At 37.6% G+C, this 24,971-nt stretch overlaps 1 long non-coding RNA gene across 1 annotated transcript; it reads right to left on the bottom strand.

The window, feature by feature from the left end:
- Positions 1-2,037: 2,037 nt before the first annotated feature.
- LOC129644964 (uncharacterized) lies at positions 2,038-20,772 on the bottom strand. Its single transcript, XR_008711091.1, has 3 exons — positions 20,712-20,772; positions 2,619-2,715; positions 2,038-2,437 (listed from the first exon to the last, which is right to left on the bottom strand). It is a non-coding gene; the product is annotated as an uncharacterized LOC129644964 (long non-coding RNA).
- Between the last annotated feature and the right edge of the window lie 4,199 nt (positions 20,773-24,971).

Here is a 24,971-nt window from a genome sequence, read left to right as displayed (position 1 = left end):
TCCATTGCCTAAAAGAATACCCTAATTATCTGTGTAACCAAATAGAATCATAAATTCTATTATGCTTATTGGGGTATGACCACAGGCCTATTGATAATTGTCCATTGTTAACTACCTAGGCTTAAAGCATATGAATCGCAGGTTAACTTTGATTGTATCTTTCTCTTCCTTTGTTCAGACTAGTTTCAGGGAATTTGGGGAGGTGAATTAGAGCACATACACTTAGGGTATATAAGGTTTTCACAAAAAATGGTTGGGCTCCTTGGCTAAGAGGAAACTCTGCCTTGGGCCCCCCAGTGTAATAAACTGCACTTAACTATCTGCATTGTCCTTCTGAGTGAGTTTGTTTCCTGGAACGCGTGGCTATAACACTTCATGTTTTATCATAGTTTGAAATGATATGATCCTTCTTTTTTTATCCTTCTTTTAATATCTGTTAATATTACCAAATCTAAGTTTCAAACAGATGTATGGCAATTGTTGTTTAGTCGCTAAGTCGTATCCAACTCTTTGCAGCCCTACAGGCTCCTCTGTCCATGGGATTTCTCAGGCAAGAATACTGGATGGGTTAGCATTTCCTTCTCCAGGGGATCTTCCAGATGTAGGGACTGAACCCACATCTCCTGCACTGGCAGACAGATTCTTTACCACTGAGCCACCATGGAGTATGGCAATTAAGGCTTAATAGCAACAAGGAGGGGAAGAAAAGAGCTTATACATTTATTTTGAAAGGTTGACTAAATGAAACATTAATTCAAAAAATAGTAAATAAATTGAATATGGCTTTCTGTGTACCAGAGTGGTGGTACCTGACTTCAAGGAGTGATCACTAGGTCCAGATTATCTGGACTTCAGAGTTGTGAAATCACAAGTCTTCTTTGTGAAGAAGAACACCAGACATAGCACTTCCCATCTCCTTTACTCTCCTCTCTTTCTATCAACTTCTGTACTGCCTTCCTCATGGGGCACCTGAGACTCAATGGACACCATTTATCTTAGGCCATGAATCACTAATTCTGACCTGTGATCCAGGCATCAGATTGTTGTAGGAAAGGGGACACCTTCCAGGGCCCAAAACTGAGCTCTTGTCTAACACTCAGAAATGAATTGTCCAAGGAGACACATGTGCTGACAAAGCAAGAGATTTTATTGGGAAATGGTGCCTGGGCAGAGAGCAGGAGGGTAAGGGAACACAGGAGAACTGCTCTGTTCATGGCTTGCAGTCTTGGGTTTTATGGTGATGGGATTAGTTTCTGGGTTGTCCTTAGCCAATCATTCTGACTCAGAGTCCTTCCTGGTGGTTCGTGCCTTGTTCAGCCAAGATGGATGTCAGAGAGAAGGATTCTGGGAGGTGGTCAGACAGGTGGTGTCTCCTTTTGACCTTTCCCGAACTCTTTTGGTTGATGGAGGCTTATTAGTTCCCTGTTCTTTACGAGGACCTCCTGTTGTAAAACAACTCATGCAAATCGTTACTGTGGTGCCTGGCCAGGGTGGGCAGTTTCAGGGTGCTTCTCCTAACAACTACCCCCTGAGAGACTTCATACTCAAGATACTCCTTGGGAATTGCGGTGGGGTGGGCGGTTTCAATCAATGTGCTTCCCCTAACAAAGTGAGAAAACCAAGTTGCTACAAAGCTCAATAATCCAACATGAGATTGTTTTAGTCTTTTATTATATGATTAAAGTGAAAGTGAATTCACTCAGTCGTGTCCGACTTTTGTGACCCCATGGACTGTAGCCTACCAGGTTCCTCTGTCCATGGGATTTTCTAGGCAATAGTCCTGGAGTGGATTGCCATTTCCTTCTCCAGGGGATCTTCCCAACCCAGGGATCGAACCCCGGTCTACCACATTGTGGACAGACACTTTACCGTCTGAGCCACCAGGGAAGTCCTTATTATATGATTGGTGTGGCTTAATTTAAAGAAATAAATAATAACATACGTGGATAAAGCACTTTACGCAGTAAATAGAAAATTACAATATTCAGATATTCAACGTAAATGTTTTATTTGCTATGCTTGATCTGATTTTCTTTTGAGAACCTAATCTCTTTGAGCAGAAAACCAAACACTCTCAATTCCTGAAATAATATTTCATGTCTTCTCCATTAAACTGCCTCTTTTGGTTGATTTTGTCTTTCTTAGGTAAGTTATTTAGAAACTCTTTCTTTTTCCATGCATTCTGGAGATGGTTCTGTCGGGTATAAATGAGCTTTCTTAGCTAGGTGGAGGTAGCAGAGAAGGACGCCCAAAGCCACAATGTTTTCAGGAAAGTGTCTCTTCGCAACAGATATTCTTTTCTCTTTGGATCAGGTTTTGTCTCCTCTTTCCACAGTAAAATGGAGCACTTAGATTTGGCTCTAACTCCCTCTTCTTTCCTGCATCACGTCTTGCTTCTTCCCGGAGAACTTAGCCTCAAAACAGAATGTATTGCATACTGGAAAAAGAGTGTTAAGATTTAATCAGACCACTGGCTCCAGATCCCTGTGGAAGCTATAGAAATTTGGAAATTCCTTTTGTATTGCAGCAATGCTAAAATTTTAAGGCTATTGTCTTGCTAAGAACACAAAAATGCAATTTTGCAATTCAAAACTTTGTACTGAAGTTCTTTCTCTCACCCTTTTGTTGTCTTATTCTCTGATGTAGCAATACTAATCTTCCTTGAGGCAGAGAGAAGCAATCAGAGGCAATATGAAGGATTAGGGTCAGGAAACACTAAAAAGAAAAAAATAATATTAATAGACAATTAAATTTATTACCATTATTGCATCTGTAAATGCCATGGAAAAACAAGAAGAAATAATCTATCTATGGTTAATATCATTTCATAGTGCACCTTTCCTCAGGGTTGAAACTTGCCAGCCAAGCAGTCAGAATTTTCCATAAAATTACCTATCTTATAACACACGTTGCTGGTGTTAGTCGCCCGGTCGTGTCTGACTCTTTGTGATCCCATGGGCTATAGACTGCCAGGGTCCTCTGTCCATAGGATTCTCTGGGCAAGAATACTGTAGTGGGCCGCCATTCCCTTCTCCAGGGGATCTTCCCAACCCATGGATCAAACCTGGGTCTCCTGCATTGCAGGCCGATTCTTTACCATCTCAATCACCAGGGAAGCCAATAACACATGTTAAACACATCCAAAACAGATAAACATGTCCAAAACACAGCAGATTAATCATTGCTTCTCTAAACAATGCCTATTTTTCTGTTTCTATGTCTTTGCTCAAGCCATCCTCACTGCTTAGAATGTCTTTTTTGATAAAAATATTTGGAAGTCTTTATCATTCATTTGCTGCTGCTGCTAAGTCGCTTCAGTCATGTCTGACTCTGTGTGACCCCATAGACGGCAGCCTACCAGGCTTCCCCCTCCCTGGGATTCTCCAGGCAAGAACACTGGAGTGGGTTGCCATTTCCTTCTCCAATGCATATAAGTGAAAAATGAAAGTGAAGTCACTCAGTCGTGTCCAACTCCTAGCGACCCCATGGACTGCAGCCTACCAGGCTCCTCCATCCATGGGATTTTCCAGGCAAGAGTACTGGAGTCGGGTGCCATTGCCTTCTCTGATCATTCATTTGGGTCCAACTCAAATCTCATCTGTGCCATGAAGTTAGGCAATATTGATAAATCTCTGTCTTATATTCCTGGATAATTCTATCATATATTATACCTTCATTATAACTATTTCTCTTTTTCTGATAAGTAATAGAAATTATTAATTGGCTGTCTCCCATACTAGAGTGGCTACAGAGCAGGAACTGTAAATTCACCCTGGCTTCACTCACAATACCAGCAAGGTGCTCTATACCTTGTACGTGATATGTGGTATGCAATCATACATATCTGTGATGTTGGTTGAATGTGATGAAGAGGGGAAAGTCTTCTAATTATTTACTTCTTATAAATTCAAAAGAAGTATGTCTGGCCTTTTGGACTTAAAAAGAACTTAATATATCAGTTCAGTTCAGTCGCTCAGTCGTGTCCAACTCTTTGCCACCCCGTGAATCGCAGCACGCCAGGCCTCCCTGTCCATCACCAACTCCCGGAGTTCACTTAAACTCACGTCCATTGAGTCAGTGATGCCATCCAGCCATCTCATCCTCTGTCATCCCCTTTTCCTCCTGCCCCCAATCCCTCCCAGCATCAGAGTCTTTTCAATGAGTCAACTCTTCACATGAGGTAGCCCAAGTATTGGAGTTTCAGCTTTAGCATCAGTCCTTCCAATGAACACCCAGGACTAATCTCCCCTAGAATGGACTGGTTGGATCTCCTTGCAGTCCAAGGGACTCTCAAGAGTCTTCTCCAACACCACAGTTCAAAAGCATCAATTCTTCGGTGCTCAACTTTCTTCACAGTCCAACTCTCACATCCATACATGACTACTGGAAAAACCATAGCCTTAACTAGACAGACCTTTGTTGGTAAAGTAATGTCTCTGCTTTTGAATATGCTATTTAGGTTGGTCATAACTTTCCTTCCAAGGAGGAAACGTCTTTTAATTTCATGGCTGCAGTCACCATCTGCAGTGATTTTGGAGCCCAGAAAAATTAAGTCTGACACTGTTTCTACTTTTTCCCTATCTATTTCCCATGAAGTGATGGGACCAGATGCCATGATCTGTTTTCTGAATGTTGAGCTTTAAGCCAACTTTTCACTCTCCTCTTTCACTTTCATCAAGAGGCATTTTAGTTCCTCTTCACTTTCTGCCATAAGGGTGGTGTCATCTGCATATCTGAGGTTGATATTTCTCCTGGCAATCTTGATTCCAGCTTGTGCTTATTCCAGCCCAGCATTTCTCATGATGTATTCTGCATATAAGTTAAATAAGCAGGGTGACAATATATAGCCTTGACATACTCCTTTTCCTATTTGGAACCAGTCTGTTGTTCCATGTCCAGTTCTAACTGTTGCTTCCTGACCTGCATATAGTAAAGTAATGCTCAAAATTCTCCAAGCCAGGCTTCAGCAATACGTGAATGGTGAACTTCCAGATGTTCAAGCTGGTTTTAGAAAAGGCAGAGGAACCAGAGATCAAATTGCCAACATCTGCTGGATCATGGAAAATCAAGAGAGTTCCAGAAAAAACATCTGTTTCTGCTTTATTGACTATGCCAAAGCCTTTGACTGTGTGGATCACAATAAACTGTGGAAAATTCTGAAAGAGATGGGAATACCAGACCACTTGACCTGCCTTTTGAGAAACTTAATATATAAATTATACCTATAGTCTATATGACACAGAGGGCTTCAAAAAAAAGACAGAGAACTTCTTATTAAAAAGATACTTTCCTAGCAACTAATAGATTGAATGTATATTCAGAAATTTTCCTTTAAAGTCTCTATATTTTTGAAGGCAGGATCAAGATGGTGGAGCAGGAAGACTCTGAGCCCACCTCCCCACATGAACACATCAAAGCTACAACTACATATAAAGCAGCTTTGAATGAGAATGACCTAAAGACTCGCTGAACAACTGTTCTACAACCAAGGCTACAAGGTAAACCACATGGAGTCTGGTAGGAGGGGAAGAAAAGCAATCTAGGTGGTACCTGCACGCAGAATGGGTGACCCAAAGGAGGGTGAGAACTCACAGGCTCCAGGGTCCTCCCTCAGAGTGAGGGGTTTGAGCAACATATTAGGCACTCTATCCCTGGGGTCTGATACCAGAAGGCAAGCCCATTTAGCTGATTTGAAAACCAGTGGGGCTTTCCAGATGGCTGTAGGAAACCAAGACCCCACTCTTGGAAAGCACACACAGACTTGATTGCTTCCAGTCCCAGCACAGAGGCAACAGATTGAAAACTGCCTGGTGCTCTGCCTGGTCTGGGTAGCCTAGTGGTAAAGAACTGGTCTGCCAATGCAGGAGACGTGAGACGCCAGTTTGATCCCTGGGTCAGAAAGATCCCTGGAGGAGGGGATGGCAACCCATTCCAGTATTCTTGCCTAGAGAATCCATGGACATAGGAGCCCCAAGGGCTACAGTCCAGGGGGTCACAAAGAGTCAGACAAGACTGAGAGACTAACACTTTCACTTTCCCTTAGCGACTAAATAACAACAGGGCAATAAAAAATACATGTAGACTATTTTTTTGTTCCAGAAAGTAAGGACGTGCTCAAAGAATAATGAAGATATGTTAAGAAGTACACAGTAGGGGGACTTCCCTGGTTTCCAGTGGCTATGACTCCACACTCCCAATGCAGGGGGCCTGGGTTCAGTCCCTGATCAGGGAAATAAGGTCTCACATGCCACAACTAAGAGTTCGCCACAACTAAGAGACGGGTGCAGCCAAATAAATAAATATTAAAAACAAACAAACAAACACAATAGGAACCTTGAAGGGTAATTACTGACCAAACTAAGAAAAAGTTGTGCTCTTGACATAAATTTAGATATGGGTCAATGGAACAAATAAAAAGTCCAAAAATACATACACATGGTGAATTGTTTCTTATGACAACGACACAAGATAATTCAGTGTGAAAAGTATAACCTTCTCAATCGAGATACCAGAACAATTTTATAAATGCAAAAAATAAATAAAATAAAAAGAGTCTCAACCCTTACTTCACATACTGTATTAAAAAGAAAGCAGTGCAAATGTACAGAGACTTAAATATAGGATCAAAACCTATCAAACTTACAGAAGAAAATATAGGACAAGCTCTTAGTGAACTTCAGTGTAATGATTTTTAAAAATGAACTGCAAAGCACAGTACTCATTTAAAATTGTTGAAAAAGTTGGACTTCATAAAACACTTCAACATTTTGAATAGAACTTTTATCTAGAATGTATAAAGCATTCCTACAACTTAATAAGAAGCCAACCAAATGGGAAAAAAATGTGAACAGACTTTTTATCATTGAAGATACATGGATGGGGAATGAACCATAAATAAAAACCACTGTGAGATAACACTACACACTCACTAGAATAGCTAAAAATTTTAAATTTTAACTACTGACCGTATTCAAGTATCAGTGAGGATCTGAAGAAGTCAGAACATTTATACACTCCTGGTAGAAATGCAAATTGGTACAGTTACTATGGAAATGAGATTGGTATATTTTTAAAAGTTAATGGGATTCAGCCATTTTACTCCTAGGTATTTACTCCCCTACATAAAAGCATATGTCCATACAAAGACTTGTATACAGATTTTGTTCACAGCAGCTTTATTTGTAATTGCCTAAAACTGGGAAAAACTCAAATATCCACCAGAAAACGAATGGATAAACAAATGGGGTATAGCCGTATAACAGAGCACTGTTCAGCAATAAAAAGAAATGAATTAGCAAAGTATCTACTTAAGTTCTTCTACTTGTACCATTCCTTTAAATAATTTGGTACTCCCCTCACAAAAAAGTAATGAATTACTGATATAGGCAACAAAATGGATAAACCTCAAAATTATTATGGTGAGTGAAAAAGAAAAGAATGCTTAATGTATAATTTCATTCATATAAAATCCTACAAAATACAAACTTATATCAAAGGATGCAATGAGAACACAATACTATTTCAATGATATTCTTACCAAAAATGCATAATAAAATCCAATCATGAGAAACTATCAGACAAACCCAGAAAGAAATATTCTATTTAAAAAAAAAAAAAAAAAAGAACAGCCTATAGTCTTCAAAAATGCCTTGAAAGGTAAAGAGAGACTTAACTGGGTATATTTTCTATAAAGGCATTATTGAGACAATTTGGATATTTGATTGGGGTATGAGGATAGATTAGACTCAAGCATCTTGAAGTTTATTAGAAGTTGAATGGAATCTGATTAGATGTAATAATATATCAAAAAACATTTCTTGGCTTTAATCATGTATTTAAAAATGTGCTGGTTTACAGGAAATGCTAAAATATTAGAGATTATGGGGCCTTCAGGTTGGCCACTTACTCTCAAATGATTCAGGAAAAATGAAATTGTTCCTTGTAACATGCTTACAGTTTTTCTATAAATTTCAACAGATGAATAGATATATAATAATTGTTGGTTACTTCTATCTCATTCTATTGATTTTAATTATATTCAGCAATTTAAAAAGTCCTTTCATATAATTTTCAGATTGTCCTAGTAGAAATTTTCAGATTTCTACCACATTGCTCCTACTTGCTTCTTTTTTTTTTTTTTTTTTGTAAATTAATCTATTTTAATTGGAGGCTAATTACTTTACAACATTGTAGTGGTTTTTGCCACACATTGACATGAATTAGCCATGGGTGTACATGTGTCCCCCATCCTGAACTCCCCCACTTTTTTCCAAGACTGTATCTTGGTTTTTCAAAAAAAGAAGACTTAGGTAGTATAACCACCAAATTAAACTGTGCCCAGACAACAGATGTTTTGAGTCATCCTGAGAAAACAAGGGAAGATGGTCAATTTAGGCTTGTGATGTTGGGGATTATATATTCTTAGTTTCATTTCAGGTCCTGTCTACCTTTTGTCCTCAAAGTTAGTGACACTGTTTAGCTTGCTGTTTTGCTGGCAGTAACAACATAATCTGCTCTCTCTGAATTCTTTGAGGGCCACGTGGTCTCTCTTGTATTTGGACCTGCTCCACTTTGGCTTTCACAAGTGTTACAGAAACTTCTAAGACCTGCTTGGCTATGACTCCCATTTGGACCAATCTCATGAGGTTCTTCTTGAAACTACTCAGCTCTGACATTTCCCAGACAAGTTGTCACCACAAGAGAACATGGAGCGACCCAGAAAGCCAAGTATTGTGTCCTTCTCTGTTTTCTTCCTCTCACAAAATCTCTGGACTTTTCTTACATCAGTGAAGACATAGTCTTTTTGTTTTGGACTTTAGCCTCTTGGCTAAACTTTAATAACACACATGGGTACTTTCTCAGTGTTAAAGGAGGAGATCTAAGATTTGATTTTTAGACATAGTCTGATGAACTAAAGGAATTTGGAAATTACTTTCTCTCTCTCTTAAAAAAACTCCTTTTGTGATACTTCAAAATCTTGTTTTAAATACCAGATATTGAATGTTAACCCTTGCCTTCTCATTGAAATCTTTCTGTGACAATCCTAATATAACTCTTTTCTTAAGTTAGTCTGAGTAAAGCTCATTGAAGAAAGAAGAAGAAGAAAAAAAAAAAACACAGTAATATGTTTTCTAGTATTTCTTTCATGATACATTTAAGTTAAATAACTTGTCTTGTTCCATGTAACTACTGGAAGTCCATTAACCTCTTTTAACTTTCCAAGGATTCCTGCTATGTGTGAGGGATGGATATGTACTTTTGATATTTATCTAATGTTTCTGAATAAAAATTTCTGTTATTGATTCAATCAACGTTCTCTGACCCTCTTGTCTTCTAAACATTGTACTTTCTTCACACTCTAACCCAGACATTGGTCCTGAATCATTATACAAAACATCTAATATGATTGTTGTATAATAGACACTTTCTGGTATTTATCTGTAGCTCCATAGTTGCTCTCCTTCTAGCTTTCCAATACTTGTTGGGAAATCCTTAGCTCTTCTAGCCCCTTCCCCACTGTATCCAAGAATTCAAAACCTTTGGGGCTCTTGTTACTTTGTTATTCAAAGAAACTCCTCCCTCTTTTAGCATCAAAAATCTTCCAGTCAGGCAAGTTCTGGAGCTTTCCCTTACCTAATATGTCTTAATAATATTTCCACTCCCTCCACCATCCAATGTACAAATTTCCCCCTGGAGGAGCTCTGCCATTCTCCAGCAGAGGTCTACAATCTGGTAGTCCAAGACTTTAATCTGGCTGAGAGACATATTTTATTCATCTGCAGTTTCTAATCTTCATTTTCTTTCATACCTGTTTCACCATTGTATTTTGGAAGCAGATAGTTTACATAGTTTTATACGTCCAGAGACAGAAAAAAGCTTTGCTCCATGATGCATGATACCCAGAGTCATACTCATATCTGATTTTGATGATTTAGATGATGATATTTGTGATTTACGGACTGATGAAATTTAGATGAGATTTTAAACTTGACTTGATGCTAATAGCTTGAGACTTTGGGGCATGTTGGGATGGCATAAATGTCCATGTGGGATGCATGTGAGACTTCAAGGCCAGAAGGTAGACTGTGGTGGTCTGAAAAATGACCCTTCCTCCTTCAAAAATAAAGATACCTACATAACAGCCATGAAAACTATGAATGTTAACTTATTTGGGAAAATGGTCTTATCAGATATAATTAAATTAAGAATCCTGAAAATGAGGAGATAATCCTGAATTTTCTTGGTGGATCCCAAATCCAGTGATAAGTTTCCTTTTGAGGGAAAGGCAGAGATATTTGAGACAGTCAGAAAGGAGGAGATTACAACACAGAGTGGAGAATGCAATGTAAAGACAGAGTCAAAGACTGGAGTGACGTGGCCACAGTCCATGAATTCTAGGATAGCCAACAGAAGCTAGAAGAGAAAAACAAGTTGTCCCTTAGAGCTCTCAGAGGAACTACAGCCCTAGAGATTTCAGACTTCTAGACTCCAGAGCTATGAGAAGATATAAAGATAAAAAGCAAATCCTTGTTATTCCAGTTGTAAGAATATTTCTGGAGAAAGACTTTGTAATAAGAACAGAATTAGTATATGGGGTTTTAGACAATCTTACCATATGACATAAAAATATTCCTACAAAAAGAAAAAAAAGCCATTTTTATTATAATATGGTTGAAATATAAGTAGAGTTTATTATTGGAACTGACTCTATTACTGACCAAACTAATTCTCTAAAATTTGAGCAGTCTGCTTTTTGCTTTTCATTCAATTTATTCTATAATAGCTTTAGAAGATGTGGTTTTGACCAAAATATTATCATATATAGCTAAAATTAATCATTTTAAATATTTGACAGTATATGTAGTTAAGAGGACTTCTTTTTTTTCTTTTTTGGTTAGTAGCATCTGGTTTTAAATCCTTAGTGAGTATTTACTAGCTGTGTGACCTCAGAAAAATTGCCTAATCACTATATGTCTGTATAAAATATTTGATAAATAAGCAACAAAGAAAATTTGAAGCCATTGCTAGACTTCTTGGACACACAAAAGTGAGTATCCAAGGGAGAACCAAACTAGTCACCTGTAACAAATATCCTCCAAGTTCCACCCAGAAGACATGTGGGGCCAGTCATTGGCTTGCTTAATGAGGGTCTAAAGTATAAAAGTTTCACTGTTTTCTTGGGTAATTTCCACATCCTCTTGGGTTATTTTCACATTTCTTAGAAAACTCAGCTACAAATAAAATTGAAGGAGGTTTTTTTTTTTCTTTTTTTACAAAATAGAAGAAAATCAGGTTCTAGGAAGCTAGTTTTTAAAGAAACACTAGGCAAAGAGATAATGCCAACAGTTAAGAATGATGCCACTTGAGATAAAAAATGGAGAATAAACTTGACATTTCCAGAAGATTTTCCAAGAAACATAAAGCTATGGAAAGGCAAGGAAATTTTTATTGTGACCATGGAAACAGATAGAATGCAGAGTCATAGATATAAGACATCAGAGAAGAAAACAATGTGTACTCCACACAGCAATTAGAGCTCTCAGTGAACCATCATGGATGACAGAATACACTGAAGGAAGAAGAAGAAAGTGAATGCTTATGCCTCAAATTTTTGCATTTAAAATTTAAGGAGGTACTTTTATTTAATCCCTGTAACACTTCTTTAAATAATTAGTATTATCTCTGAAGTCATGCTAATCTGCTGCTGCTGCTGCTAAGTCGCTTCAGTCATGTCCAACTCTGTGCGACCCCATAGCCGACAGCCCACCAGGCTCCCCCGTCCCTGGGATTCTCCAGTCAAGAATACTGGAGTGGGTTGCCATTTCCTTCTCCAATGCATGAAAGTGAAAAGTGAAAGTGAAGTCGCTCAGTCGTGTCCGACTCTTAGAGACCCCATGGACTGCAGCCTACCAGGCTCCTCCGCCCATGGGATTTTCCAGGCAAGAGTACATGCTAATCTATCTCACCTCAAAATCTGTGATCTTTCCAGACAATTTAAAAGGAGGGCAGGTGTCCTCCAGTCCCTAAGCATGAGCTATGAACTACACCCAGACTGTTAGGAACAAACTCTGGAAGAATTTTCAAAAAAGCATCAAGATAAGAAAAGCCTTTTAACCCTATGGTTACTAGCTCTGGTCATTTCAGTTATTTGAAAGGAAGGAAGGAAATATCAATCACCTTAAGTCCTCTAAAATTATCTTCATGATTAGGATAAAACTTCATGCATATTTGTGTGCTAAGTCGCTTCAGTCATGTCTGACTCTGTTCAACCCTATGGACTGCAGCCTGCAAGACTCCTCTGTCCATGGGATTCTCCAGGCAAGAATACTGGAATGGGTTGCCAAGCCCTCAGGGATCTTACTGACCCAGAGACTGAACCTGTGTCTCTGGCATCTCCTGCACTGACAGATGGGTTCTTTACCACTAGTGCACCTGGTAAGCCCATAAAACTTTATAGTGTTCCATAAAAAAAAAGAAAATGATGTCTTACCGGATGGGTAAGTCAGTTTTGGATTCTAGAAACTGTATTAGAGAGGTCCTCTAAATGACCATGTTAGAACCCAGGTTCTCAAGAAAGGTGAAGTGGTGAAAACTTTAAGCCAGAGATAATTTCAGAGGAAATAATGATCACGAAAATACCCTCTACTTTGGTTTGGTTCTGTTTTGAAGTAAAAATACTTCAATAGAGAATCTAGTGTAAACCACAAAAGAAACCTTAATTTTTGAATTTAAGTAGACAGTTTGCATAATATAGATAAGCATCTTGGTTTTTTGCTTGGCTTGTTTTGCTTTTACTTTTTAGTCAAAGGTGTATTGCTGACATTTACAAATAATAGGTCTTTGGGATGTTCGATTGTTTAGAAATTTTAAAGTGACTATGTATTGTTTTTGCTGGGTTTTGGTTTTCTGGATTTTTTTGTTTGTTTATTTTTTTACTATTTTTCATCACAGATAAATGCATACAGGTATATGAGTGAGATCAAGGTCTACAGCTCCTTTGGTAAAATTTCTTCACCTGTGTCCAGTAACAGTATATTAATATCACAACTCTCATAAATTTTATAAAAGAGCACTGAATGGTCCTAGAGAGGTGTGAGTACGAGTACTCTGTGGCAACCAAGGAAAGGGAAAGCTTTTTTTTTTTTTTTTGAAAATGAGACTAGAGCTGAAGTCTGAAAGACAAACACTAATAAATCAGGTGAAACTTGGATGGAAAGCATTCCAGGCAAAGGAAAATCCATGTCCAATATTTTGCAAGAGTATGACATTTTGGGGGAACTGAATAAGGCCAGTGAGGCCGAGGTGTCAAACTTCTGCAGGTGAGGAGAAGTGGCAACTGAATCACAGAGGGGTCTGTTCAGCCACGTGCATTTGTGCATGCTCAGTCAAATCCAACCCTTTGTGATCCCCTGGACTATAGCCCACCAGGCTCCTCTGTCCATGGGATTTTCCAGGCAAGAATACTGGAGTGGGTTGCTATTTCCTCTTCCAGGGAATCTTTCTGACCCAGGGATCTACCCTGCATCTCCTGAGTTTCCTGCATTGCAGGTGGATTCTTTACCACTGCGCCACCTGGGAAGCCTTTGTAATCTATAGGAAGCAATTATGTCAAACAATTATAGCAAGATGAGGAAGAATAATACCTGAGTTTACCTAAAGCCTTATGAAGGCTACCTAGCAGTTTCTTTTGCTATTTCTGCTGCAGTTGATCTCTAGAGAATTATTTCACTGCAACTACCTATTATACAAGTTTCATCAGTTATATATTAACCAAAGTTGTAAGAAATTACAAGAAACTTTTTCCTTAAATTCTTTTTCTATTTCTATAGTGTGTATATGATTTTTATTACTTCTTATATATAGGAATTAGGAGAGTTGAAACTATATAAATGACAGAATTCTAGTATAATATTTTTGTCAATAACTCTGTCAAAGTTTTTATATATGAACTTGATGAATTAGTCCTTGTTTTTAAAACTTTAAGAAATTTGGGGGAGAGGATGGATTATAAGTACCCAAATATTCATTATTGTATGTTGGTAATATCTACAATTTTTATGGTACTTTCTTTTCTTCCAACAATCTTTCATTCACCCAAGAAATTTTAATTGAACTGTGATGATGTCCCTAACACTATGATAGGTATTGAACATCACACTGTGACTAGAAAGCAATGCCAGATAAAATGTAGGATTCCCAATTAAATTTGAATATTAGACAAATAACATGTACATGTGTGGGTACTAGGTTGCTTCAGTCATGTCTGACTCTTTGTGACCCTGTGGACTATAGCCCACAAGGCTCCTCTCCCTATGAAATTCTCCCAGCAAGAATATTGGAGTGGGTTGCCATTTCCTTCTCCAGGGGATTTTCCCTACCCAGGGATGGAACCCAGGTCTTCTGTATTGCAGGCAGATTCTTTACCACTGAGCCACCAGGGAAGTCCAGATAAACAACATACACCAAAAATTATTGTTTATCTGAAATTCAGATAAACAAGGATCCTGTAATCTCTTTAAATTTCATTATATTTATTTATGCTAGCATGTTAAACATGACAGCCCTGGTAAAACTAAAGACTATTCCTGATATGTTATAATTTAAAGTCCATTGAGCGAGGCAGATACTAATCAAATAATCTTTCAGGTAAACAAAAAGTTATAACTGAGATAAGTATTCCCAAGGATAGGTCTAGAGGTATAGAAAGAGAAAGTAACTGAGTAAGAAACCTGGCCAGGAAGGGGACACCAGGGAAGACTTCAGTGTGTAAGAGACAGTGGACCGGAGACACCAGGGAAAATGAAACAGAGATGCTCTAATACTTTCTTAACAATTTTATATTAAAGGGGAAGTGCGTCTAACTTTTATGGTATAAGTAGTAGCAAGCCTACTACACACTCTGATGAAGAAACAAATCCTTGTATTTTAGGGATGACCCAGTGTCTTTCATTTTTGGCATATGACCGATAATGAAGCCAGAGGCTCCAAGTGTTAGCCCTATAAATAAAGGTGGAACAGGAGAGTTTGATTTCTATACCCACTTCCTGAAACTCTGGGCATTTTCTGAGATCAGAGAAGAGAGGTTGCTTGTCCCATCAGGCCTCTGACTCTAGAAGTAGAGGGAAACATGCCTGGTTTGCAGTAGGAGGGGGAACTATTCGGCACAGGCTGGTGGGAAAGAAAAACCTGTGATGCACTCACATGGGAACTGCCAGACAGGAGTGTTTCAAGTGACCACACCCAGCAGTGCCTCAGGCAAAATTTAGGCTCTCAGACTTTCCCAAAGACCCAGCTTGTGATCCCTCCCTGCTTTCCAAGTTTCTCTTTGCATGCAGAGTTACAAAAAAATGATCTTGTATAGTTTGAATTAATTATTCAGCTTTTGAATATGATCATTGTTCATCATCGTAATGAGAACAATCCTGCCTTGGCTTTATATATTTATTCCCATATGTTCGGGCACCTTTAATTATCTTATTTATCTTTATGATGTCTGCTAAATAAAAGGAGGAGTGACGGTTATTACACCAATTTTTATGGATACAGGAACCTAAGCATAATCTCTCTAGGTGAGTTGCCCGATCCACAGCAGCCTCCACTGTTGACCTCTTTTCCTCACTTTGTCTGGAGCTAGATCAAGCTAGTTAGAAGTGCAAAGCACAAATTGACTGAAAAATAATTATCTTGAAAAAATATTAATAAATATAAATAATGTTAAATCACAATTCACTTATTTGATTAGTTAAAACTTATAAATAATAAACTAGCATAGATAACAATGTCAAAAATGCTACCTGTTAAATTATAAAATGATTTGATTCTATGATTTTATTATCATTGTGAACAGCATTTTTAGTGACTGCAGCATTTGAAATTTCCAAAGTAGCATATGCTCTAAATTTCTCTATTATGTGTATTAGAAAGCTGTAAATGTGGGAATATTTAAGCTTTTTCCCTAAAATCATGAAGTATTTTTGAATTATAATAGAATAGTGTATCCTTTCATAAAAACCAATGCTTATGGGGTATGGGGATTGAAGAAATCTGTGCTTTTAATATCTCAACCTCTGTATAGCACTTCATTTTCTGAATAACAATATTTTTCAAAATTAGTCTATATCTTACCTTAATTTAATATACATTTGACTCTAAATGGGAATAAATATCAAACATATAAAGGATCTACAGGTTTTGTAGTTCTATAAAGCTTTATTTTTTTAAGGCACTTTTTCCTAGGAAAGTTTTAGAAACCAGAATACATGTGTTTTTTGAAAGAGCCAGCTTTTGTTTACTCAACTTTACAAAGCTAGAGAATGCCTGCCTATAACTAGAATCTCTACTGTTGAAATCCTGGCTTTGTGTCTTGTTTTCTATCTTGTTTGTGTGAAAAGTGGACAGGCAAATTTCAAAAAAGAATGATTATTTCCAGATCAGACCACAAAAATGATTTTTTTTTTTCAAATTGCATATGTTCTATGGCACTACCTTGGATATTGTAGAACAGAAAGGGCTCCAGATTCTCCTTCATCCCTCTCTGCAATCAAAGCAGTCATAGGGTTGCAAAGAGTCGGAACCCCTGAAACAGCAGGCACGCATACATGCGACTGATAAGAATGTGGTGTTTTATGGACTGAGGTTTTTTAAAGGAAGGAAGTAAAGAAAGAGAGGAAGGTAAGAAGGAAAGAAGGGTGGAAGGAAGTATATTCATCTGCATGTGTGATATGCCCACCAGAGTTTGAAATTAATTACCTGAACTTTGAGGAAGAAACGGCAATCCACTCCAGTACTCTCACCTGGGAAATCCCATGGACAGAGGAGCCTGGCAGGATATAGTCCATAGGATCACAAAGAGTCGGATACGACTAAAGCAATTTAACCCAGCCCACATGCCATCTTTGCAGACAACAGAATTCCCTCCTCAGTAGCACTATGTGGAAGATGAAGGGCACTTCTGCCCAAACTTTGTGCCAAGCTCCAGGATGCCAGAGACTATTTCCAATGAAACCTTACCACAGTCCTATGACAGTGGTATATTAGTTCTACTTTGCTGATGAGAAATCTAATACTCAGATCAGATCAGTCGCTCAGTTGGGTCCGACTCTGCGATCCCCTGAATCGCAGCACGCCAGGCCTCAGAGAGATAATAAAAGAAAGGGATCTTCCAACTAAGCCAAAATAAAGGCTTTATAATGCTTTTCTATTGCCCACATGGCTCTGTCAGACAGATTTCATACTGAGAAACATGGAGGTGTATTTAGAAGAACAGTGAAACATCTTTGGAAGCAAAAAATGACCTGATGTCAGCCTTCTGAGTTGAGGTGCATAGAATGACTATTTAGATGAATGGTGGTGGCTCAGGAAAGTGACGAAGGCAGAAAATTTTAAAGGAATTTGAGAAATTGCTGTAAGCTTCTCCTTTTACCCAATTCAACCCTACCCCAGTACCTACCCACCAAATGTAGGCTTGACAAACTATTCGTCAGTGCCTAAGCCAATATCTACCTACTTCCCAATTTCATGCAAAGCTGGTGCTGGGATGCTCTTGAACTCTGGTTTATATGGACTGCACGTCTGCACCAGTACTCGATTTCCAAACTCTGCCTAATTTCATTACTTTCATATGCTTTCATTTCCCAAAGTTCTAAGGACTCAAAAAAGTCCTTTTGTGATTTGTACTGTTGCTATGTGTTTTCTTACTGTTGTTATTGCTTCACTTGAATATTTTCTTAGTCTTAGCAAAGTTAAACTTCCTGTTGTTGTTCATTTGCTCAGTCGTATCTGACTCTTTGCAACCCCATTGTCTGCAGCGCACCATGCTTCCCTGTCCTTCACCATCGCCTGGAGTTAGAATTTCTATTATGCTCCTTTTTGCACTGCAAGAAGGAAAGATCATTTAAATCATATTTTAGTGCAGACTCACTATTGACTCTTTATAATAATTACATTCTCAGCAATCAACAGTGGTGTCACATTTCAAAAGCTTTGGAATTATTTTGCTTGTTATGATTCAGATTCACACTTTTGGAACCTTATCTAAAGTTAAACCACCTCCATTATAGTGCAGTCTTGGAATCTGGCATAGTTAACACTATCTTCTTCCTTTTATCGTTTAAACTTACTATAAAAGAACTAACAAAGAAAGTGACTAGATTCTGAATAATTAGTTTCTTCTAAGACATCATTGGTGGCTCAGTGGTTAAAAAAAAAAAAAAAAAAATTTCGCTTGCCAGTACAGGAGATGTGAGTTAGATCTCTTGGTCTTGAAGATCCCCTGGAGGAGGGCATGGCAACCCACTCCAGTATTCTTATCTGGAGAATTCCATGGACAGAGGAGTCTGGCAGGCTACAGTCCATAGGGTCATAAAAAGTCAGACACCACTGAGCCACTGAGCCACTGAGCCCTGAACACTGAAGACATCATTACCTGTGAAGAATAATATTTTAGATGTTCTTACTAGTCCCTAATGCATTATTTCTGAATGGAAGTACTGGAGTAATAATGCTTACCAAATCCCAGTTTTGTTTTACCTGAAGAAAGTAATTTTTTCTTTTAATTTTTTAATCATCCATGATTGATGTCTGTTTTTTTCCTAATGACTGTCATTATACCACTTACATTCAGAACGTTTTAATCATGCTAGGAACCATTAGAATCTAGAGGGGGGAAATTGGCTTTTAACAGAGCATCACCTGACATTCCATAAAGATGTCTTGAAACATTAATTCCTGCAATGGAACAGAACCCACTGCAGCACTGGTGTCTGGAATAATTCTTTCCACCAGACCTGCAGATCACTAACAGTAGAGGCCTCTCTCACACACAAGCATCTATTTAGCTAGCTTAGTTTTTTACCTCCTTTTTTCAGCTCAAACAAATTTTGTAGGAATTTGTTGTGTATCACACTTTATCTCATAAACAAAGTGCTATATTTTTGGACCAACAGCAAAGAGACTATTAAAACATTTGAAACATATGCTGTAGACATCTGAACACATTCTGAAGTTGTAAGATATGCATTTCTTGTCGAGTATATGATGCTACCCTACCATATATACACACTCTAAAAACGACCCTGTAAATCTTAATATTTTACTCTGTTGCATTGACTTTTATCATGGATGTCTTTTCGGTCTGAGAACAAAACAAATTAATGAAATAGATATTCTCATTTCACATAAAATCACAGTGTTGGGTGAGTTCTGTTCTGTCTTGTTGCAACAAAAATTTGAAGCGACAGATGGAGCAGCATTACAGCCCTTGGATGGACCAGTGTTACAGCTCTTGGATGGGCCAGCATTACAGCTCCATGTTACAGTTCAGTTTTATTTAGAAAGTAAAGGAAAATACATCCTCGAGGCAGGAGGGAATGCCGACCCAAAAGACCGAAGAGAAGAGAGGCCCCCCCAGACCAATTTTGGCTCCTCTTTTTATGTTTTTTCACCTCCCCCTGGGCCTGCCCTATGTAAATTGGGCTATCCAGGAGTGCTGTTTGTTTTACCTGAGGTCTTCACTCTGGTCCTCCGACCTTCCTTTGTTCTATTTTTGCGGGCTTTTCCCTCCCTTATCTTTTAGCCACCGCAACTCTGGATTCCTTTTTCCTATTCTAACTACCTAACAATAGTGGTAAGGTGAATTATCATGCAAAGATATTATTTATAAGACTTCTGATTTGTTCAGATGAATGGATTCCAAATAATAAGAGTAGTCATGAAAATAATATTAATTAATATTCTGAAGCCCAAAGAGAATTTACTTGGGTGTTTAAAAAATTAAAACAATGCTCTGTATTATACTTCTGTATCTGTTGGGTTTAGTTTTCACCAAAAGTGTCTACCACAGTCCACTCTTGTATCTTAGTTTAGTGACTTAGAATAGGAAGAAGGTGAAAGTAGTGGGAGATGAGAACAACACTGGCAAGAAATTTTTAAATCTAATAGATAGAAACCTATTAATTTTGAAAATCATGCTCAAGATCAGAATGTTTTCATTGTGAAAGAAAGAAACAACTTTGGTCAAGCTTTGTATGGCATTCAATATATTTCCATGATGCAGTTTGTTTCATGGCAACTTTATTGTTTGTTTTTATTTTAGTTTTTGGTTCCTGATACTTAAATTTTTGAACCTAGGATTGTATATTGAATGTCAACAATGTTAAACCATAAGATTTGGAGAAAATGTCAAGAGTAATCCAGTTCAGGTAGTTACTAAGATGGTTGCCTGTTTGGTAGTAGACTATCCAGACACTGAAGTTTAACGTAATTCCGATTGTGCATTTGCAAAAGGAAATGGCAACCCTCTCCAGTATTCTTGCCTGGAGAATCCCGCAGACAGAGGAGCCTGGCAGACCACAGTCCATGGGGTCACAAAGATTTGGACACAACTGAGCAACTGAGCGCAGGCATGCAATTGTACAACTAGAAATCATTCATTGCCTAACAATTACATCCTGATGTCATGTCATAGCAAAGGTAAGGATACAAACTACAAATTGTCAAAGAGATTGAAAAACTTTAGCTAAAAATCACCATTATACATTCCAGCGTAGCAAGATAAACTTGGATATTGAAATATTCAATAGTGGAGCAGCATCAAAAACACCTTTAATAGCCCCCTAACACAGACCATTATTTTCCATTTTTCCATTGCCCTGTCTTTGCTGCCAATATTCCACCACTTAGTCAAGGTCATAAAATGAAGGGTTAATTCCAACCTTTGCTCAGTCTCCTAAGCAAGCAGGCTCCTTTCTTTTTCAGCTGTTTCCAAATTGGTCTGATCTTTATCACTTCTTTCTAAGGGCATTTGAATAGGTTAGTTGTGTTTCCTGTGTATACTCCTTTTCACTACGGGAAAAATATTACTTGCTGATGCTGCATTGATATTTCTAATGGATAGATAGATAGGTAGGTAAGTAAGTAAGTAGGTAGATAGATAGATAAATGATAGTGATGAAATTCAGAGAAGACTGCCCCAAGACATGCTGCTCTAACTTGTGGATTATTTTGAGCTGAAACAATCAAAGCCCAAAAGACTCTGGAAGAAACTTTGAACTTCCTCCTTATTGCCTAAAAGAATTTAAGATAGGAGGCCTGCCCCAGAAGGAGCTATCACTGGAGATAACTAAGTATGAATTAGGTGTGGTTTCAGGGAGGAACCTAGCAAAGCCCAACTGATCAAAGTCCTCCCTGTGTCCCATTGTCTTTAAATAGCCCTGAAAACGTTTATTTACCAAACATTAACTTTTTCATCTTCCTGTGAATTACCTTACTTCCCTTTGAAGTCTCAGAACCCTATCCTCCTTCTTGGTCCAGAATAGCAAATATACCTCATTTTGCCTTTATAGTCTGTGGAATTCATACTAATGTAGATTCCATGTGCACATGCAATAAATTTGATTTTCTCCTGTTAATCTGCCTTATGTCATTTTAATTGCCAGCCAAAAGAACTACAAAGAAAAGTTAAGAGTGAGAGAGATGATGGAGAAGTGATAGATTGATAGATAGGGAGATAGACATTGTATTTTGCACCCCAATGTAAAATGTATTTTTACTGTGAATCATAAATGTTTTTAAAAATTTACCAAAATTGCATTTATACTCATACATATGTAGAGTTATTCATTTATCCGTGTTGAGTACACTGATAATTAAATGAAAAAATAATAAAATGGTCTCTATCTTAGAGGACCTAGCATTCTCTGAAGAGAAATTGATATGTATACAATTTTAGTATGACATACATAAATTCTGGAATGTGGATTACAGATAATTTCTGGGAATGTGGAAAAAGAAGTAATAGCAGTTTTTTAAGAGTCTCTTGTTGACTCACATTCTTCATTCTTATTGTGAGAAATCAATATGCTAACATTCAATTAAAATATTTTTGAGATGCTAGTCCCATGTCTGTTTTTTTCTCTTCTTTAAATAGTGCATGTTGCTGCTGCTGCTGCTAAGTCGCTCCAGTCGTGTCCGACTCTGTGCAACCCCATAGACGGCAGCCCACCAGGCTCCACCGTCCCTGGGATTCTCCAAGTGTATAGTTATTGGCAAATAATGGCGCTATAATATGAAATACTGTGTGGTGAGGTTGTGAAAATAGTAAATTCTTTCAACAAGGTTAAACTATTTTCAAATGATATTTAGCCTCATACTTGAGAAAAATTGTATTTATTTTGAGGAAGAAGTGGCTGGAAAAAAATTTACCTACATAAAGTTCTCCTTTATATGAAATGAGAAAACCTGGTCACAGTAAATCATCTGTCCTAATCTTGTCTCATATTATTAAAATAATATGCAAACATACTGCAGCATAATATAAAATTTTAACAGTAATGTACATAAGAAATTTCATATTGATAAATATTGATGCCTTAAAAAATGTCAATGAGTCAAAAGTATTTGGTAAATATAGCAGATTTAAAATAATAGGGACTAGAATTATATTTCAGAGAAAGCAGTGGTACCCCACTCCAGTACTCTTGCCTGGAAAACCCCATGGACAGAGATGCCCAGTAGGCTGCAGCCATGGGGTCGCTAAGAGTCAGACACGACTGAGCGACTTCACTTTCACTTTTCACTTTCATGCATTGGAGAAGGAAATGGCAACCCACTCCAATGTTCTTGCCTGGAGAATCCCAGGGATGGGGGAGTCTGGTGGGGTGCCATCTATGGGGTCGCAGAGAGTCGGACACGACTGAAGCGACTTAGCAGCAGCAGCAGCAGAATTATATTTTAATTTTTCTTTCCCTGAAATGCAATGTACTTTGGGTTGATTGGATCTACATTAAGTGCCAAATAGAGAAATAGTTTTATAAGAGGATTTAAAAAACACTTGCGAGTCTCTTGGACATAGCAAAAATTAGAATTCCAGTCAGAGTAAAAAAGAATACAGCAGAGTGTCCTGCAAATGTAACCAAAACATGCTTCCAATCTTTAAATAGAGTGCTTTCTTGAAACCTCATTAAACATAGCCTGAATGAGTAACCTGTCTGTCCCCTTGGATTCTTAGTACATGCTTTTTGGAGAAGTAGTATTTATTCTTTCTCCAGCTCTAATTAATTTCTGTCATTATTCTTCATTTGGAGTCCATTAGAAGTTTCTATGTGGTCTGGTTCCAATGCACAATTTTAAAGTTAAGGAGCTTTTCTGGACAGTTAAATGTACATGCACACTGTGCTTCCCTACACTGTTGCATCAACTGGAGGATGTTTGCTGTGTCATGCTGCATGGAGTTTTTGTGCAACCTATTTCCAATGGGTGAATAATGTTATAAAGTCATGGGAAACAGTTTGCTTTATTTTTGAAGCCCAAAGTCCAATCCTCTAAAGTTTATGCCCATATTAGGAGGCTGACTGAATGACCAAAAAAAAAAAAAAAAGGAAGGACTTTCTATTTTATTTAGCTTTCTGAAACAGCTTAAAATTTTATTACTTAACAATTTCAATACATTACATTTATATTAGTAACAATTATAAACCATGGTAATAAAATCTCCAGGTCACTAGTTTTTCTAGTAAAAAGTCTAGATTTTTCTACTGAGAATCTTAGATTTCTAATTATAAATACTGTGTGTCTGTGTGTGTGTGAGTGTGTGATAAACTATGAGAATTTCTATATGATCAACATAAACTGGCTTTATATATTGAAAATATCTATTTATTTCCTTGAGAATTTTTTCTTTGAAGATTATGTGGTACTTTAAAATACAATCAATTTGTCTTTATTCTTATATCTCCTCTGGTATATGATATATGGTTAATTCATCCAGACCAAGAAATGTATATAAGGATTTATACTCTCTAAGACTTATCTCATGCACTAATTACATTTGATTCTCTCAATAACCATTTGAATTAAACATAGCATGAAATATTTCTGTTGTCAATTTACAGATAAGAAAACTGAAGCCTAAATCCGTGAAGCTATTTGCTTAAGAATGCTGACCTTAAAAACAAAATAGTCAATTATTTTATTAATATCAGCAAAAATATTTTGTTTAGGAATAGCAGAGAATCACAATTCATTACAAGCAAGTTATGGCAAAAACCACAGGCAAGTCCAAGAAACAAAGACGAGGAACATTATTTTATAGAAAAAAAGGAGGAAGTTGAAAGGGATTGTTTCAAACAGAAGCTCACTGGAGAAAAGCGAGAATGCAGCATAATGACAGTTTCTCATTGGCCAAGTTGCTGGGGTAATTGATTTCTTATAGGAGACACAATGTGCATCTGTCCCTCTAGAGACCTAAAGTCAATGATTCTTTCCTGATGATTCTTCTCTTGGGTCTGTAATTAACAATTCTTCCTATAATTGACTTCAAGTGGTACTACATGAGAGCTCCCCCTTCTGGCCTCCCAACTCTAATTAATGAGGTTTCCTTATTATAAATTTTCACAAGAGCATGTTAGTAACAGGCAAGGCATAAATGCATATATTATGACTCTAAATTCTCTATTTTTCAAATTACCTGTATATGAGAAAAAGCAAAATTTCAACTGTGTTAGGATTCTGCAGAGACAGAATCAGTAGGAGATTCATAGATATGTATATAAGAAGATTTATTGTAAAAAAAGGTTCACGTAATTATAGAGGCTTAGAAATCCCAAGATCTACCATTTGCAAGCTGGAGAACCAGGAGAGCTGGTGTTGATGTAATTCAGTTCTTTTTGAAAGGCCTGAAAATGGGTAGCTGAGGTACAAGCCCTTCTGAGTCAGAAGACCCAAGAACAAGGAGCACCAATGTTTGAGGGCAGGAAAGGGTGGTTGTTTCAGTTCAGAGAGAGAGAATTCACCCTTTTTTCACTTTGTTCTACCCAAGCCTTGAATGGATTGTAAGATGCCTATTTACATTGGTGAAGGCCATCTTTTTTATTCAATCTTCTGATTCAAATGCTTATTTCATCCTGAAATCTGTTCACAAGCACACCCAGGAAATCCTAGCCCAGTCAAGTTGACACATAAAATTAACCATCACA

The sequence above is a fragment of the Bubalus kerabau genome, chromosome 2, assembly GCF_029407905.1.
Source record: "Bubalus kerabau isolate K-KA32 ecotype Philippines breed swamp buffalo chromosome 2, PCC_UOA_SB_1v2, whole genome shotgun sequence".
Classification (NCBI taxonomy): Eukaryota; Metazoa; Chordata; class Mammalia; order Artiodactyla; family Bovidae; genus Bubalus; species Bubalus kerabau.
This window is presented reverse-complemented; position numbering and strand designations above follow the sequence as displayed.